Consider the following 18,880-nt stretch of genomic DNA (forward strand, 5'->3'; position numbering starts at 1 on the left):
CCCCAGGGTCAGGTCTCCCCTTCCTTAGGACTGTGTTCAGTTCCCTTCATTCTGTTAGAATAATTTTACTGTCCTCTCTGACCAGCCTTTGGAAACCCACTAATATCTCTGCTCCACAAAAGGCCACCTACCCCAGATCCCCTGTGGAGTGGCAGCTCAGAGAGACTGGCAGAAGACTTGGAATGTCCATTGTCCCCTTTTCCGTCCCCTACTGGGCTCTGTACAGCAAAGGAAGTTGTCTAGAATTTTATCTCCCTAAGACATGAATGATCGCCAGATCCCCTGCCTTAGAAGTAGAGCGGGAAGTGGAATAGACTATTTGGTTTTTAATAATAATTTTTCTCTCTGTTTTCAAACCATGTCAGTTTACAATAATCACCACATAACAGTATTTCTCCCTTGGTGCAGCCAAGGAGCCTCTTGGGTACCTAGGAGCCATTTCTCTATTTTCCAATAGCAGGTGCCACCTTCTTCCTCATAGTTCTCCTGTGGGCAAGGCCCTGATAACCCACTGAGAGCCACCAGAAAGGCTCTGTTGCCAGCTCCACCGAGATCATCAGCTGGTACTTCCTTGGCTGAGCCTGAGTTAGGAAGAGCACCTCAGAAGCCCGGGGAGAACAGTTCTGTTGGGTTCAAATGAGTTTCCATGTTCTAAGGGAGAAATGACTATTACCTTAAAAAAAAAAAAAAAAAAAAAACTATCTCGACCTGAATGAATGGTTAAAACTGCAAGGCAAAGCAAAGAAGTGATTTGGCACTAATGAGTATTGATTACAGAGAGGAAATTGGTTAATTGAGTGAGTTGGTAAGTTGGTTGCCAAGGTAACATCTCACTTGGAATAAAATCATCACCACACTGGGCACAAATACCCAAATGAGATCTGGAGAGGGACTAGAGGTGCAGCAGAATCTTTCTTGTTTGGAAACCAAGAATATGAAACATCAAAACATTGGAAAGCACTGGAGAAGGGAAGTTTGAAGTCTTCCCTGATGTAACCAAAGCTATTTCCTTTCCACCAAGAAGACGGCCACACATGAGCCCGAGAGCGGTGCCTCGCTCTTTACTGGATCCATCGTACACAGGATGCAGGAAAGGGACCTGGGGCACCTCTCCGTGTTCAGTGAGCCAATCGTCAACTTTCCACTGGCTAGAAATAGAGCAAGTGAGAGAAGGAAAACATTTTCTTGAGGTGTAAAAGAAAAGCCAAGATTTATTTGCATAAACATTGATAACAGTTGAGCTTAGAAGAAGGATGACAGTTTGTGCCTAGCATTTATATTTCTTTACATTTTGCTCTATATTTGACCATATTAAAGGCTGAAAATAGGCCAATTGATGCTCAGTCCACCCAATAATCAGTATTTGGAGGGATGTGTTTTCTTCACTAACTTTGCTCTTTTTGCCTTATTTATATATTCTTAGCTTCTCTTTTTACCCTGAAGTCCTCCATTATTTTTACCCTAATATAGTCACATGGCTTGGTAAGCCACCTCAAATTCTTTTCAGAATGAGATGAGAGTATAAATAAATGAAATCTGTAATTTCTGTAAGGTGTTATAATGATGACATACACATTTTTAATAGAAAAATTGAGGAGGGCGGCTCCTGTGACTCAAAGGAGTAGGGCACCGGCCCCACATGCCGGAGGTGGCGGGTTCAAATCCAGCCCCGGCCAACAACTGCAAATAGAAAAAAAGTTTAACACAGAAAATAAAATTAAAAAAAAAAATTGAGGAGACCAATCCTCCACCTGGAGTAGGCATTCCTGATACAGCGATTATAGTGTTCACTCGGTTGCAACGAACAGAACCCCAAAGTTAATATCTCAAAAAAAAAAAAGAAAGAAAGAAAGAAAGAAAAAGTACGTAAAAAAGCTATTAGACCGCTATTTGCTACTACCAAGGGGGTGAAGCCATCGCAAAGCTGGTTGAAGGTTGAGAGGTTGTTTTTCTGAATGGGGGTGTCATCTAGCTGTAGCCTCTTTGGAAATAGATAACAAAAAAATAACTGGGATGTATCCATGTGAATTGACACGGATGAAGTGCAATTACAGCGTGATTACAAGTCACTTTCACTAATAGAAAATCTAATAGAAAATACAACTAATAGAAAATACAACCATCAAAATCACGCTGGATTATCACACATTGAACTGTGAGCAGCTGTCTGCCATCTCCTCTGAGGACAGCAAAACAGGCAGGCCACCAGCAGCAGCTATGTGTAAGAATTCTGTTTTCATTGTTACGCAACAAAGTTTATCACCTTCATGATAAAAATTCCAGGCATTTCTCTATGCACACAGGCAAGTATATGTTTCTAAAAGAAAATGAGTTATATCAGACCTTTTTGAAATTTGTGTTATTTACATAATGTCATAAATGTCCATACCAATAAGTTACCTCCTACACCAGCAGTTCTCAACCTGTGGGTCACGACCCCTTTGTAACAATGAAAATACATCGCGCCATTAGGAAGGTTGAGAACCGCTGTTCTACATCATTTTAAAGGCGAGGTAGAAATTCCCTCTGTGCACAGACCACCTTTTAGTTAGGTATCTGCTTATTTTTGTACACCCCGGTGGGGGAGGTCTTCCTTTGTTTGGTTTTGGGGGATGTTTTTTTGAAGGGTGCTATTATAAACTTCAAAACCCCTTTGCAATTTAAGCATGGGCACATCCATGACTATTTCCTTTGAATAAATTCTAAGAAGTGAAATTTCTGGGTCAATTTGTATGCAAATTGTAAAGCTTTTCATAGATATTTCCAAGTTGCAGAAAGTTTTTAAAATCCAATTTATATCTAGAAACCATTTTTTAGAAAAGGTAATTATGTACATATAAAGAAAAATCAGAAAATAATTTAAACAAAAGTAATGCAGGTCAAAATCACTGGCACCCTCACTGCCCAGGTACAATGTCTGCTACCCCCGCCTTCCGCACCTCTCTGTCTCTCTCTGACTCTCTGTCTCTGTGATGTCTCTGCCTTGCTCTTTGTGTCTCTGTCTCTTTCCGCCTCTTTTTCTCTTCCGTATCTGTCAATTTCTCCCTCTGCCTCTCTTCCGCGTCTCTTTCTTGCTCCCTGTCTCGCTGTCTCTGTCTCCATCCCCCCTGTACCCCATTATTTTCCCTCTCTCTCTCTCAACGCTGAGGTCAGCCCTCACACAACGTTCCCTAGCCAGGGTGGCAAGAATAATTCCTCACTCTTGGGCAGGGCTTGGGTGCTGGCAAAGTGTTTTCACATGTCATTATCACCCTTTTCCAGGTGAGGCTCTGAGGCTCCAAGTGGCAGGTTGTTCCTTGCCCATAGCCCACAACTCAAAAGTGTGTCCAGGTCCAGGACTCTGGAGGCCCCGAGCTGTCCTCACCTTTCAGAGACCACACTTGTACCCCTTATGCACACTCACGTGGCCCTCGTGTGCTGACTTCTTCAGAGTCGCTGCGGCCACTAGGTCAGGCTGCTGAAATCAAGCAAAGGCTGGACATACAAGCCAGGGGTCCTACACAGGCTGAGGCCCGGGGCCAGGGGAGGAGGCTGCTGGAACATGCACAGCTGTCACCTCCCACGCTGGCAGCAGTCTGCATCTGCCACCTCCAGTGTCTGCTGCTTCCTCCACGTTGCTTACCCACATCCCAGCCCCTGGCTCCTCCACTCCTCCCCGTCAACTGGCTCTTCACTGGGCCTCGGCCTCTCTGGGGAGCCATCCCCACCCCACCCCCTAAGTCCAGTCTGGTGGCCCTCCTCGTCCTCTCACTACACCTCTTCTGACCCCCGGCCCGATGCACTCACCCAGGATCCAGTGGCGAAACTGGCCGGAGTCCCTGCTGCCGCCCTGGGACTTGGCATGTGCTGGCCCGCCCCCCATCTGCCCCGCAAGCACAGCCCACACCTGGGAAAGATACAAACAAGTGCCCTCTGGGCTCTGCTGCCCTCCTCCCGCTCTTCGCCTCTCTTTTCCTCTTTTCTCCTCACATTTTATCTCCTCTCCTCTTCTCTCCCTTTTCCTCCCATCTCCTCTGGTCTCATCAAGCCCTGTGGGTTTAAAATGCCACATCCACGCTATCATCTCCCAGATTTGACTCCACAGTCGAGACCTCCTCTATGGACTCCAGACCAGAGAATCTCCACTCAGATTTCTCCCAGGCATCTCAAACCTAACACATGCAGAATCTGGCTCTGCAGCTTCTCCCCCAAAGCCCGCTCACCAGGGTCCCGCCCCAGCGCACCGGGTCTTCCCCTTCTCAGTGAGCAACATCACCCACCCCCCTCCCAGACACTAAGGCAGGGACAAGGCGTTTTCCTCCATGCTCTCCTGCTCCTCACTCCCTACTTTCAGTCCATCAGCAAGTCCTGTCTCCTTTACATCCAAACCAGGCAAGCTCAGGAGATTCCCTCCCTGGCTGCAGCCAGCCACAGCCCAGGCCACCACCACCCCCAACCCAGACGACTGCAGCATCCTCTGGGCTTTGCGCCTTGTCCCTCTGCTCCCCACTCCCCCACACAGCAGCTGAAGGGAGCTGCTTCTTGCAGAATCAGGCTGGCTCACTCTCCTGCTGAGAACCTTCCAAAGGTTTCCACTGCCCTTGGAATAAGCCATGCTGGTACCCCAGCTTGCAAGTTCTGTGTGACCCAGCCCCTGCCTGCCTCTCTAGCTCATCCCAGGACTCTCTACCCCTCACTCATCCATCACCTCTGAGCTGCTCAGACCCCTCGTGCCAAAACGACGACACACCAAACCTACTCCCACCTCAAGACCTTTGTCGCTGCAGTGGCCCCACCTGGGTCCCTTCCCTCTCTCGTGGCTGGTTCCTGTCACTATGCAACTCTCATCCTTACGTCATTTATGCAAAGATCCCGTCCCTGACCACTCAGCCCCTTTAAGAACATCCCCCATCTGTCACCTCCTGTCTCAACACACTACCTGTAACAATTTGTATTATTTTTATTTGCTCTTTCTTTCCTTTCTCCCCCAGTGTATGCCCCATAAGGGCGAAAAGCAGGTCATTGCCTAGTTGGTGCTTGATAAAAATTAACTGACCAGAGAATGAAGTGACTAAAGTGCAGCTTTGGGATCAGACACACCGCGGCCTCCTTCCTGCTCTGCCACGGGGCTGCTGAGTGGCCCTGGCAAGGTCCTCCACCCTCTTTTCATCTCTGTGTCTTCAGTGACAAATTGGGAATAAGAATCCTGTCTCATAGGGTGGTCGTAAGGAGCAAATGTGATGACATAAGTGTCATTCTTAGCATTAATAAATGCATTAAAAGCAAATAAAGAACCAAGTGCTAATAAATGCAGATATTATTAAGCATGTCTGCTGGGTGAATAAGTAGCCCTACAAAGCCCAGAGTTAGAGATGTGGAGTCCAAGGCTCAGGGAGCAGGGGTGACTTGTTCAAGATCACATGGCTAGTGAGCGCTGAGTTAGGGCCCCCTCCCAGCTCTGTCCAGGGACCAGGCCCCATCGTGTGTTGATTCTCCACCACAGGGTGCACGCAGGGGCCAGAGGGCACAGGTGGTGGGTGAATAGGTCAGAGCCCAGAGAAGAGCGGGGCCAGGGAGAAGCACAGGACTGGAACAGGCCAGGATACAGAGACAGAACGGGCTGGACATCAGGCAGTGGCCATGGAAAGACTCGCCTCCAATTTGCCTAAACATAGGAGAATTTGGGTCCTCGTGCCCTTGGTTTGATGTGGGACCCTGCAGCCACCCAAAGAACCCTGCGTGCCAGAATTCCAACCTGCTGACCTTCAGGACTCTCCCTGGGGTGAGGGTCTCCAGGCAGCACAGTGACCACCCAGGCATCCCCTTGGGACACTCCAGCCAGGGGAGGCAATGCACTGCAGGTGGGCTGGGGTCCAGGCCCATCCTGGAAAAGGCCGCTGTGAGTTTCCATGGAGCCCGTTGCCATGGTAACCAAACCTCCGCGGCAGGACTCCAGCAGAGCCAGGGAAGACAAGCTCCTTTCTTGTCCATATCCCAGGAGCCTGCAGGAAGGGGGGTGTGGAGGAAGTGGGGACAATCGAGCTTTCTGAACCAGGATGGGTGGGGGCAGGGAGAAGTGGCGGTTGTCTTCCTGCTCAATGGGTCAGCTACAAATTGCCAGGACGGGGCACCCTATTTCACACCTCTGTGCCTTAGCTCATGCTCTTCCCTTCCCTGGAATATCCTCCCCACCTCCTCTCCCTGAAACGCTCCAGCCATCATCTGTGCCTCACTGACCCTTCCAAGCAAACCAGCCCTCCCTCCTCTGGTCACCCAGAGGCCGTCCTCTCGCACGCAGCCCCGGTATGTCTGGCTCACTATGAGACTGGGGAGGATGATGGTGGTAAGAACACAGGCTCCAGAATCAGAGAGACCTGAGTGAGATCCCAGCTCTGCTGTGAACATGTTGGGTGACCATGGGTTAGCCACATAGCCTCTCTGAGCCTCTGCTGCCTCATTTTCCAGCTGTGTGATCATAGGCAAGTTTCTAAACCTCTCTGAGGCTCAGTTTTTTCATCTGACAAATGAGGTGATGCCCCCCCAGGTGTCTGGTGCGTAGTTAGCAAGTACTAAATGATTGTCATCCATAGTGAGCTGCTTCTCTGTCCCCTGGGGAGTGGTCTTCCAGTCCCCGCCCCCCAGCTTTCTCTGGGCTTGGGTTTTGTTTTTTTTTTGTTTTTTTGTAGAGACAGAGTCTCACTTTATGACCCTCGGTAGGGTGCCGTGGCCTCACACAGCTCACAGCAACCTCCAACTCCGGGGCTTAAGCGATTCTCTTGCCTCAGCCTCCCAAGTAGCTGGGACTACAGGCGCCCGCCACAACGCCCGGCTATTTTTTTTTTTTTTTTGGTTGCAGTTTGGCCGGGGTGGGTTTGAACCCACCACCCTCGGTATATGGGGCCGGCGCCCTACTCACTGAGCCACAGGCGCCGCCCTGGGCTTGGGTTTTGCCCACACTCACACCCAGGCTCCACACCCCTAAGCTAAGCCCTCCCTTCTGCCAGGAGTCCTGGCCCGGCCTTGTCCATGCCTTTCATAGCAGGGTCTGTGAGAGGCACGAAGCTTTCCCCGCCCACAGCAGGCCTGGTACACAGCACTGAGCTGACATTTCCAGCCCGCTGCCTGAGAGCCAGCATTGTGAAGGACAGTAGATTCCCCCCGGGCTTCCTGACAGCAGGGCCACGCCTGGCGGGTGAGGGGGTGTATGAATGGTTGTCAGCAGGCTTCTAGCACGCAAACCCAGACACACATGTGCACCCCTGTCCCATGTTCTCACAAATTCTCTCACTGAACTGACAGAAAAGTACGAGGCTCCTCTGGACATCCCTGGCCACTAAGGTCAATGCTCCAGAAACCACTCCAGGACCCCATTTCTTCCCAAACTGCCTCCCCTGCAGCCCATCCCCAAGAGCAAGAGTAAGAAATGACCCTCCCTCGTCCTATCAGCTGGGCTCAACTGAGAGGGGTGAAAGGCCAGGTCACATCCAGAAAGCTGGTCTACCTGTCCACAGGTCTTTGCCTTTAGAAGTGCTTGGACACCTGGGATCACGTAGACAGCACCAAGGTAGAGGCTGTCACACTGTCCCAGCCTGCTGCCACCTCCCTTTGAGTTTCCTGGCCCAAGGCTTGGGTCTCAGACCACCTGTTCCTTTGTTCTATCCTGAGCATCAGCGTCCACAACCCAGGCCACATGCCCTGCCTCCTTGGTCACCACAACCACCCTGAGAAGCAAACGGAGCAGGTGGTCGCCTCTCCCAAGTCATAAAGCTGATACACATTAGCTGACTTTCATTGAGCACTTGCTCCATGCAGCCACCCTGCTAAGCCTGCACTTTTTCCTTGATCCTCACAATAGCTCTGTCAGGGAGGTGATCTTATAATCCCCATTCTATAGATGTAAAGACTGAGCCACAGAGGGGTTCAGAAGCACAGCTAAGAGGCTGTTCCAATGGGAATTAAATTTGGGCATTCTGGATGCAGACCCCAAACTCCTAAGTAGAGTCTTGAACTGAGTACACTGGAATGTAAGGGGACTCCAAAAGTGACATCCCAGTTCCCCTCCTGAGTTGAGAACCAACCGTGAGATGTGTGTGGGACAGTCAATGGCAAGCAGAACGCCAGCTCCGATCACGCATCCAACACACATTCACTGGCACCTACCACACGCCGCAATAAACCGAAGTCCTTGGTCACATGGAGTGATCATTCTAGTTGGGGGAAGACACAATAAATAAGGTAAATAAATGAAAGAGTGTGTTGGTGGTAAGTGCTAAGGAGAAAAAGCAGGGACAGAAGAATGACAGGAAGCGTCAAGAGGCGTGGGGGGGTCATTGCAATTTCAAGCAGCCAAGAGGATGATACTTGAGTTAAGACCTAACCGTGCATAAGTAAGGCCACACGTTCATCTGGAGGAAGAGCACTCCAGGCTGTGGGAACAGCAGGTGCAAGGGCCCTGAGGCAAGAGTGTGCCTAGGGAGACCAGAACCAGCGCGGCCAGTGTAACCAGATTGAAATGAGAGGGAGGGGAAAGGTTGGAGTAAGGTTGGACGAGCCCAGAGAGGACCCGGGCCAAGATGCTGAGAGGTCTGTGGGCTTCCATGAGGAACTGGCTTATGCTCAGGTGAGTTGGAAAGTCAGTGATGTGAGATGATATAACAGAGAAAGCTGCCTGGAGGAGAAGGCTTTAGCCAAAGCGGCTTGCAAATACCCCCTCCTGGAACTAGAACTTATCCTCCCTGTCTCTGGCAGCAGTGAGCATCCACAGACCTCTCCAGAGGGCAGCCTGCTAAGGCCGGCTACTATCAGAGAAACATCCAGAATGTAGCCCAATTCAGGTGGACTGGGCTGAGGACAGAGCATGCCCAGTCCTCCACGCCAAGCCCGCCCATCAGCTCCCTGGGCAGGAGCCGGGGAGAGGCAGAGACCGGCAGACACTTCTCTGCATTTGGTTATAAACAGGCGGGAGATGAAACGGACCCAGGCATCTGACAGTGACAAGTCACTTCAGGCTGTGCACACATATGCTTTGATTCCTTATTAATGTCAGCATGGCCGTCAACCCCTCAGGAATGACAACCCTCCTGTCTGTACATTTTGTACCATGCCTCCCATTTTAAGGAGGGGAAAACTGAGGCCTGTAGCCTCAAAGATAAATGCTAGAGCTGAAACTTGAACCCAGATCTGTCTCACTCCACAGCAGGCGGCCCTGCCATATACCCTGGTAACCCGGGTAGTGTTAACATCTCAAGTGGGCCTGCAGCACGGTCTCTATTTGGAAGTTGTATGGGAAAACATACAAGGATAATAGTAAAAATAATAAGGTATGTGCATGTTACCACCACGAAAATATAAATAAAGCAATAATAGAGATTAGCAAATATAAAATAGTACGCAGTTACCAATATCCTGTGTGATTCGTGATGGTGGCTCCTGTTCGGCTGACTCTCATGCCAAGCATCGTACATCTCCTTATGGCTCTGCGGACAGCAGACACCTGGGTGACCGTCTCACCTTCTGTTCCCACCTTTGAATCTGCAACTCTCAGATACTCCTTAGGATAATGGAAAGGACCAATGTTCTCAAAGAGCTTTCCCTTGTCTGTGCCTCTTTTATTTCTTTCAAAATCCAGACTGAGGAGCAGCTGGGCTCCCAGAGGAAGGGCAAGACTCGCAGCCCCTCAGCTGGCGAGACCAGAGTTTAGAGCAGTGATTTTCAGCCATGGCACACTGGTGTGCCGTGAGAGGATCTTAGGTGTGCCGCAGAAATTTTTAAAGATCACTAATTAAATTATTTTCAAAAGAAGTTCAAAGCACAGTAAGTATATTCTTTTATTTTTTTTTTTTATTGTTGCAGTTTGGCCAGGGTTGGGTTTTGAACTCACCACCCTCAGTATATGGGACCAGCACCCTACTCACTGAGCCACAGGCACTACCCTTTTTTTACTTTTTTTTTTTATCAACATAATTTAAGTGTACTGTGGAAGTTTAGCTATAAGTTCAAGTGTGCCATGAGATAAAAAGGGTTGAAAATCACAGGTTTAGAGTCTCAAACGAATCCAAGACTCTTTCCCTGTTCAACCAGAGCTCAGAGGAACACAGCCCTAGGGGTAACCAGCCAGCAGGCCTCCGGCTTCATCTAGCAAATGGAGGTAAGGTTAAGGGTTTTAGGATGTACTGAGGTCTAAATACGAGAACACGTAAGGCAGCCAGGTGTAAAGAAGGGTGTGGTTATTAGCACAAGAATTAGTCCCTACTCCTGAGGGAGAAGGAAATAATAAAATGTTGCAGCTTACAACAGTGGCTTTCCAAAAAAACGTATTGTACTTTCAGCCTCTAGATCAGGGATCGCAAACTCTAGCCCCTAGTGGGCTTGTTGAGACACAGCCTGAGGGCCGCACCCCTGGAGTTCCTGATTCTGCAGGGCTCTGGCCTGGGTCCTGAGCATCTGCAGTCTGACCAGTTCCCAGGTGATGCTGAAGCTCCAGTCCGGGGCAGTGCTCTAGATCACCAGTTCTCCACCTCTGCTGTATACTGGCACTGACCGGGGGGTGGGGTGGGAGGCTCTCACCCTCAGAGACTCAGAGCGAATCACTTGAGGGTACAGCTCTGGCACTGAGAGTCTTCAAAGCTCCCCGGATGATTCTAATGCTGCCAAAATTGAGGACCACTGCCCTAAATAGAGGAAGGCAAGCTGAAGGGATGTTGAATGAGCCCACCTATAGCAGCTGTCCCACCCACCAGCCACTACCAGCTATCAGCTCTGGGGTGGGGGCCCAAGAAAATTCTCTCACTGCCAACAGCAATAAAGCTAATATTTCTGGGGCCCTCCACACATGCCAGGCACTATCTTCGATACTCTACATCAAATAATTCCTTAAATCCTCATAAACCCATGAGGTAATAGTATTATTCAAAATTTACATTTGAGTGTGATACATAAGAAAGTTGAGTCACTTACCAAGCATCAAACAGCCAGAAAGTGGTGGAGCCAGGATTTGATAACAGGCCACCTGCCTCGGTGCCCTTGTACTTGACCCTGGTGCTAAGCAGAATGTATCCATGAATAATTCTTATGAAATAAAGATTTTTTTAAGTTGGGGGAGTAGGAATGAATCCCATTTTGGGTCTACTCTTTGCTCTGAAGGCTTTCAGGGACATTGAGCCAAATATGTTATGATGCTGACTTATAAATATTTGTTGATTTACCTTTTCCAAAGCACATTTGCAGAAGTGATCTTATTTTGACGGCCCCACTGGCATACCACCCTTCCCCCACACTGTGCTCCTGTCATATAAACTACTTTGCAATTCAATTCAATCCAAGCAACATTTACTAAGTGCATATTTTGTGCCAGTCACCAGGCTACAGCTGAGGTCAGAGACACAGAGAAGAAATGACCTGCCAAGGGCAAGCCGAAGGCAGAGCCTTGGCCAGCCCATCCAAGGCTCTGGTCTTTGAGGAACCAAGGGATGAACAAGGAGAAGAAGGTGGGGGTGTAGGAACTGCAAAAATGCTCTGCCCTGCTTGGGAAAACTACAGGCTAGGGATTGGCATGGCCTCAGATGGCTCCTGGAAAAAATGCTCAGCGTTGAGGTCTGGCAGGGATCAGGAGAGCAGCTCAGACGCCCAGGCTCAGAGCAAGCAGCAGCTCCTGCTCACATGAGAGCCTTGGCTCAGCTCCTTCCAGCCTCCACATGTCCTCACTCCTTCTCTGCCCCCAGCCAAGCAGCTTTCCTGCCAAAGGGGACAATGACTTTAGAGAACCAGGGAAGTTGTAACAGGGGTCTAACCTCCAAACATGGCTCTGATCTGGACTTTTATCTCCCAATGACACTATACACACAATCCTTGTATCTTTGTTCAAAATGTGGGTTTGTAGATGTGGACATGGTAAATAATCACAATCTTTGTTACCCTGTTTGGGGGCATATCTTTTTTTTTTTAACCATATCCATATTAAAAAAAAAAAAAAATAGAAGCAGCCTAGGCCCCCCTCCAGCTCTGAGAGGCTCTGTTGATAGACGGAGGGTGCCAGTCCAGAGGAGAAGAATGTCTTGCCCAAGGTCCGGACCAAAGCCCAGGACTTCTGACCCCTAGGCAGGTCTTCTTGGGTACAAAGAACACCCTCCCCTGAGAAACCTGTTCTTAAATGCCCCACTCTTTAAATAGCCTCATGTCAACTCATGGCTTCAGCCGCCCCCAGGCCTGTCCCACAGACAGCCCCACCCTGACATCCCACAAGCACCTGAAACAGCAAGAGTCCAACTCCGAACCGATCACCTTTCCCTTGAAATCTGCCCCCACCTGGGTCCCCTCTCCCGCCACCCTCAGCTGCTCAAGCCAGAAACAAGGGTGTGACCCTGGGCACCTCCCTCTCTATCACCCACAGCCCCTGGAAGCCAGTGTGGCCCGTGGTTCTCCCTGTGTCTTCCATCTCTGGAGCCCATCCCTTTTCCCACTCCCTCCATCACCACACAAAGCCCGACCTCATCAATCCACCCTTCATCCATCAGAACAACTTCTGCCCTGCAGTTCACAATTTCCCTCAACAAATGCCTGGACACTGACCCCAGGCCTGGCACCATACTATGAGCTGGGATGCAGGGCTGAGCAAGAGACTGTTGCCATCATGACTGCAGGAAACCCACATTCAAACACGCCACGTCCCCCCCTACCCACCGCCCCCTTCAGACCCTTGTGTGTGGCTCCCCAGGGCTGCAGGTTCAGGGCCAAACTCCCCATCCAGGCAGCCACATTCCTGGACCCTCTGCTCCCCACCGATCCTTCCTGACTGTTTCCCTGCTGTTCCACCCCACCCAGGCTGATCCAAGCAAGCTATGGGCTCTTCTCTCAAAATCATCAACTCCTAAGCCACCTCCTCCTCAAAGCCTGAGTCAAACACCCACCTGGCAGAGTGAGTTCTGCCTCCCCCTGGAAACCCGTGATTTGTGTGTCTGCCTCCCAGACTGGGCTGTGACTCTGGGAGCTCAGGGGGCTGAGCCAATGTCAAGCACAGAACCTGGCACCCGCAGGCATCAATATGTCGTACTGACAGGTAGACCGACAGATGGAAAGGGAAAGCTCAAGTCCAACTACATTTCTCATTCATTCACCTTTGTCATTTTCTGGAAATCCCTCCAGTTGTCTAACCGCCCTGCTGCAATTAGGAGAATTCGCGCCTATTCCTTGATTTGGAATTCCAAACAAATTCCTTAAGTTTGTCCTCGGAGCCCATCTTTTCCCCCAAAGCACAGACCATCCTGCCATTCCCTTGACCAAGTGGCAAATCAGCAAGAACAAACATCTGGTGAGGCCAATCAGGGAAAGGCCTGGCTCGGGGTCTCAAGACCCCAACCTGTGTGCTAGAACTTTTCCAATGAAGGGAACGAGGGGAAGAAGGTGCCCCTGAGACTGGCCAGCGGGCCTTGCAGTTTGAAGCAGTGAGTCACCTTCTGGCTGCAAGTCAAGGAGCTCTCCCGGTGCCCTTGTTTGGACAAGCCAGAGATGCACCCAGAGACTGAGACCCCAGCCCAGAGACAGAGGGGCAAGAAGAAGGGGTCACCAAGAACCCAAAGGAGACAGGTAGACAGACACACAGACAGAAGAACAGCACAGAGAAAGAAATGAGAACAACAGTCACAGCCAGGCCCAGCACAGAGAGAGGGGCAGAGGGAGCCGGATCACACCGATGGCAGCAGAGGTGGGATCAGAGCCCCCTGCACACGCTGAACCTCCCCAATGTGGCTCCCACCCACCTGGACCCAGCCATGGGCAAAAGCAGAGCCAATGAGCTGCCAGACTGGGCATTACCTCACCAGAGCTGGCTGCCATTGGTTGGCCCAGACCCCAGGGCAGGCTGTTGCTATGACAGTCCAGGCTGGCGTTACACAGGGGTGATAGGGAGAAGCTCTGTGTGGGAGAGCCACAGTCTTCACCTCTTTCAAGCCTGTGGTGGGGCCCAGGGACCCAGAAGTGGGAAGCTGAGCTCCTGCTGCCCAGGGAAGAACTCCTCTAAAGACTCCCACTTAGCCCCCTGCCATAGCCGGACCCACAGTACCAGGCAAGGCCACCCTGACCTCAATCCTGGAACCCATCTAACCAAGCATCCTGCAAACAACATTGAGTACTGCCCACCGTGCAGGTCTTGCTGGGTTCTGCAGATGCAGACATGAGTGCACCTCTATCCCTGTCCGGCTGGAATTCCCCCACCTCACCCCCAGCCTGGGCAAGCAAACAGTCCAGGAGAAAATTATAAGGCACTGTGTTATGGACTAAAAGCAAGAGAGCACAGGACCGTGGGAACACAGAGGAGGGGCCCTACTCAGCCTGCCCGGTGGGGAAGGCCTCTGGGAGAAGGGGATGCAGAACCAGGACCTGAAGGAGTTAGCCAGCTGAGGAGGGATGCGGGAGGCACTCAAGGCAGGAGACAGCCTGGGCAAGGACTGGAGGCAAGAGAAAGCAGGGAGCCATTGGGGCACTGTGGCCGGAAATCAGGTATGGGGGAGGGGCTGGAAGGAGGAGGAGGTGGCAGTGAAGTGAAAGGGGCTGGAAAGTCACCCTGAGGGCTCATGGAGGCAAATGGAGGGATGAAAGGGGAGGGGACGGTGATTAGGTTTGCATTTTAGAAAGCCCTCCTTTCTTTTTTTTTTTTTTTTATTGTTGGGGATTCATTGAGTGTACAGGTAACCAGGTTATGCTGATTGCATTTGTTAGGTAAAGTCACTCTTACAATCGTGTCTTGCCCCCCAAAAGGTGTAAGCCCTCCTTTCTTGCTACTGGAGGACAGAGGATGGGCTGGAGGGGCCTAGGAGACTAGTCATTGCAGGGACTAGTGATAGATGGAGTAGGGGGGACTAAGACCCCTAACTACAGTGGAGACAGGGAAAACAAACTCAGGAAAGAGGTATAAAAGACGGGGAGCCACAGGACGTCACCACCTCACCTGGGAGGGCTTTCTTGGCAAAAAGACAGGATCATCGCTCCCCTTGCTGCACTATCCGTGTCACCTAGCATGCGTAACTTTTGTCTCTAGGGTCATGCTACATTAAAAAGATGTCTATCTCTTTCCCCATCTGCTCTCTCTCTCTCTCTCTCACACACACACACAGTTATTTCATCTGTACTCCCAGCCCTTGGCACAGGGCTTCACCCAAGTACAATTCCACAAATGTTAAGCTGATTCTAACCTTCATGAGCCCCCACTCTATGACCTGCCCGCCAGCCACAGCCACCACCCTTCCTTCCCAGCCATGATGCAGCTCTCTCTCATCTCATTAGTGGTCACCACGTAGGAGCTGGGGCTTGTCCCCCCACCACCATGTCTGTCCTTTCTATTACCCCAGCAGGGAGGAAAAGTTGCCTATCTGTTGGGTCATAGATATGAAGACTGATGGGGCCTATTTTCTGGTTAGCGGGGTCATTATAGTACAATCATAGAGTTGTTATGAGAATTAAATAAGGTTTGTTGTCTGGCACAGACAACTGTCCAATCAATCAGCTATAGTGATGACACTGTTATTAGCGGGTGTGAAAGGAGGGTGGAGAGGCCTGGCTAGGATTCTAGCATGGCATTGGGAGATGGCATATGCTTAGCTCATCACAGCGTGGTGTTTTGACTTCTCATTGGTCATATGTACTTGTTTCACGCTCTCCCGAGGAAAAACACAAGACAAAGTATGATGGTGAGAACAGAATCCTGTATTTGTGCCAGAACGCCACATTAATACCATCAAAATCTCACCTAAATCCTTGATACAACAGTTACCCTCTAGGGAGAGATCCTCTCCCAAGGAACAAACGTAGGAAAATCTAGAGGCTTAAATGTTAAGAGACTCAGTCCAGATCTTCCCATCAAGAAACCTCACACGTCAGAACTGGCCGTGTCCTTAGAATCTTCTTATTCAGTCTTTGGTTTTATAGATCAGGAAATCAAGGAGCACGGAAAGCAAAGCGAGTGTTCAGAGTCACTGTCGGGTCAACCAGCAGCACCAGCATCTTGAGGCACAGCTTCCACTTCACTGCCCTTCTCCAGCTCGGGTCTGTCTTGCAATTAAACAGGGGCTAAAATGTCCTCCAGCCAAGGTGGGGCCTTCACACACATTATTACTTGAAATACTCATGACAACCCTTCAAGGCGGGTGCTGTTATTCCATCGGAAAGGCCCAGGAGGATAAAGTGACTCTTCAGTGTTCCTGGATGAAACCCAGGTCTGTCCAATTCCAAAGTCCAGGTTCTTGGCATAGCAGGATGTTAACCCTGGGACTGGTCAGGATGGCTTATTTGGGACTTGTGGGCATTGGAGAGAGTTACCCACGTCACCACCAAAAATAAAAGAGGTGAATCCTCCACTTGATGAAGACAAGAGAGAGCCCAGAGTCTTCTCCACACCGGTGACTTACATGCCTACCCTATTGTGTGGAACTGTTCCTTTAGCCAGGGTGTCCAACCTGCAGCCCACGGGCTTCAAGCAGATTATTTGAGGCCTGTTTTGCTTATCTGTGGCATCAGATACCAAGAAAATTATGCACAGACTTTTCTTTCTCTCATCAGCTTCTGTTAGTATTTATGTGTTTAATCTTTGGCCCAAAACAACTCTTCTTCTTCCAATGCGCAGCAGGAAAAAAAAAAAAAGATTAGACACCCTTCAAGGAATAATATGAGTTAAAGAGCTGTTCTCCACGTGAAGATCAAGAATGAGACAATCTGAGACAAGGTGCAGTGGCTCATACCACATTTTGGGAGGCCAAGGTGAGAAGATGGCTTGAAGCCAGGAGTTTAAGACCAGCTTGAGGTAGCAAGACCCTGTAGCAAGACCCTGTCTCTACAAAAAAAAATTTTTTTAATATATATAAAATTAGCAGAGCATGGTGGGGCACACCTCTAATCCCAGCTGAGGCTGGAGAACTACATGAGCCCAGGAGTTTGAGGTTATGGTGAGCTATGATGATGCCACTGCCTGCTATCCCAGGCAATAAAGTGAGACCCTGTCTCAAGGAAAAAAAGAAAAAAGAATGGGACCACCTGAAAGACTGATTTAGAGGCTTGGGCACATGTTCTGGCTGAGGCACCCCCCTGTTGAGTAGAGGGTCTTCAGGACAAAACACAGGAAAGTAGGGGCGGCTCAGTTGGTAAGGCGCCGGCCCCATATACCGAGGGTGGCGGGTTCAAACCCGGCCCCGGCTGAACTGCAACCAGAAAAAAAAAAAAAAAACAGGAAAGTAAGTTTTACTGACGTCTGTGCATGAGCTTGTGGGTCTTGAAGTCATGGTAGGTTCAGGGTATCTTACGGGAAGGGCCAAGAGGGTAAGGTAGGCCCAGCAGTTTCAGTGACAAATTAACTGTGTTAATTTCATTGTCATTGAGGCTCCCCTACCACAGGACCCTAGCACCTCTCCCAGTGTGACAGAGGACGGGCAGTGTCCCTGCACACTGGAAGAGATGCTATCTTTTACTCAGGGACAAATGAATTGTTCTAGAATCTTCAAGAGATTCTATTTCTAGCTCTAGAAAACACTGTGACTGGAGCAGCAAGAAAAAAATCGCTGCATCTGGCTCTGGAAATATCTCTGTCCTTAGCTCCAAAGACATTTATAGCCCCACGAGACTGTTGACTCTAGGGAAAACTCCATGACTCCAGAGGACTTTCTGCTCCTAGTTTTGGGGATCCTCCAGCCTGTTTCTAGGGGACCCTTCCTCCCTCATTTTGCACTGTGCTGCCTCCCTGGCTCCAGCAGATTATCCTAGTCCTATTCTAGAAGAAACTCTAAATATGAAACCAAAGAACCCTGTGTATCTGTCTCTGGAGGGCTGACCCTTCACAGTCTGGAAGACACTGAGACCAGCTTGGAAGACTGTCTATACTCTTCATCCAGGATCTGGACATGACACCCTAGCTTAACAGGGTTGGCCATCCAGGGACCCGTAGGGCCCAGCAACTCTAGGTCTAAAAGTGTCTGTGCTTCTAGATCTGGATGACCCTTTGGGATCATCTTCATTTCTGGCCTCTGGAGTAGGAGAGAGAAGTTTGCGTGAGTTGAAGGGATGGGAAGGTAAGAGGAGACAGGAAATGACTGCTATAGCGTCTATTCTGATAAGCAACATGGGCCGGATTTGAGCCCCATGGTCAAAGGTTAGAGATCTAGAATTGTCCAGATTTCCTTGACATGAGCATCTTAGTGAAGTTCGGAGTACAACATGCAGAACTGCTCTGGGGTCCTGCAATCAGGAGGCCCACAGTGGGATAAAAGGAGGATACTCTCCTCCCACCCCTGCTATTGACTTCCTTGAGCTCAGGGAGTCTGGAGATGAGGCACCCTGGCCAAGACGTGCAGAATGATGGGCCTTCATCCAGCCTCCTCATGGACAACAGGCGTGGATGAGTAGAGCCAGGCCGAAAAGGAGACACCCTGCAGAAGTCCCTGTGGTGTGCAGATATGGCCATTTAAAGGACTTCCTCCTTGTGCCAAACACCCATGCCCTATCCCTGCCCTTCTATATGCTTCCTGGAATCACCAGGGCTAGGAGTTTAAAAATTACTTTTCCCAGACATCCTTAGCCCCACAAGACTGGGTTTTGAATGGGTTCTGCCAGTCAGCATTATCTATGGCAGGAAGGAGGTAAAAGTCATTCTACTTCTAGAACTAGTATCGGAGGAGTCCAAGCTCCTGTCTCTTGATCAATGGCAGTGATGATAGTCCAGAAGCATTGAAGGTTTGTTCGGACTCACGAGCTCAACATGACATCATGTTCCCTTTTTACGCTCCTGATCCTTCCAACATTTTCGTACCCAATTCTCTGAATTAAAATCACTCTATTTGAAACACCTGTGGTGGTTTCTGTTTTCCTGACACTTATCAGGGATATATGAGTGCCTACTATGTGCTGGATGTTCTCAGAGCTAGGA

At 49.9% G+C, this 18,880-nt stretch overlaps 1 long non-coding RNA gene across 1 annotated transcript; it reads right to left on the reverse strand.

The window, feature by feature from the left end:
* Positions 1-916: 916 nt before the first annotated feature.
* On the reverse strand, positions 917-3,933 carry LOC128575349 (uncharacterized). The gene is made up of 3 exons (XR_008376980.1): positions 3,787-3,933; positions 3,365-3,457; positions 917-1,148 (listed from the first exon to the last, which is right to left on the reverse strand). It is a non-coding gene; the product is annotated as an uncharacterized LOC128575349 (long non-coding RNA).
* Between the last annotated feature and the right edge of the window lie 14,947 nt (positions 3,934-18,880).

The sequence above is a fragment of the Nycticebus coucang genome, chromosome 22 (genome assembly GCF_027406575.1).
Source record: "Nycticebus coucang isolate mNycCou1 chromosome 22, mNycCou1.pri, whole genome shotgun sequence".
NCBI classification, from domain to species: Eukaryota; Metazoa; Chordata; class Mammalia; order Primates; family Lorisidae; genus Nycticebus; species Nycticebus coucang.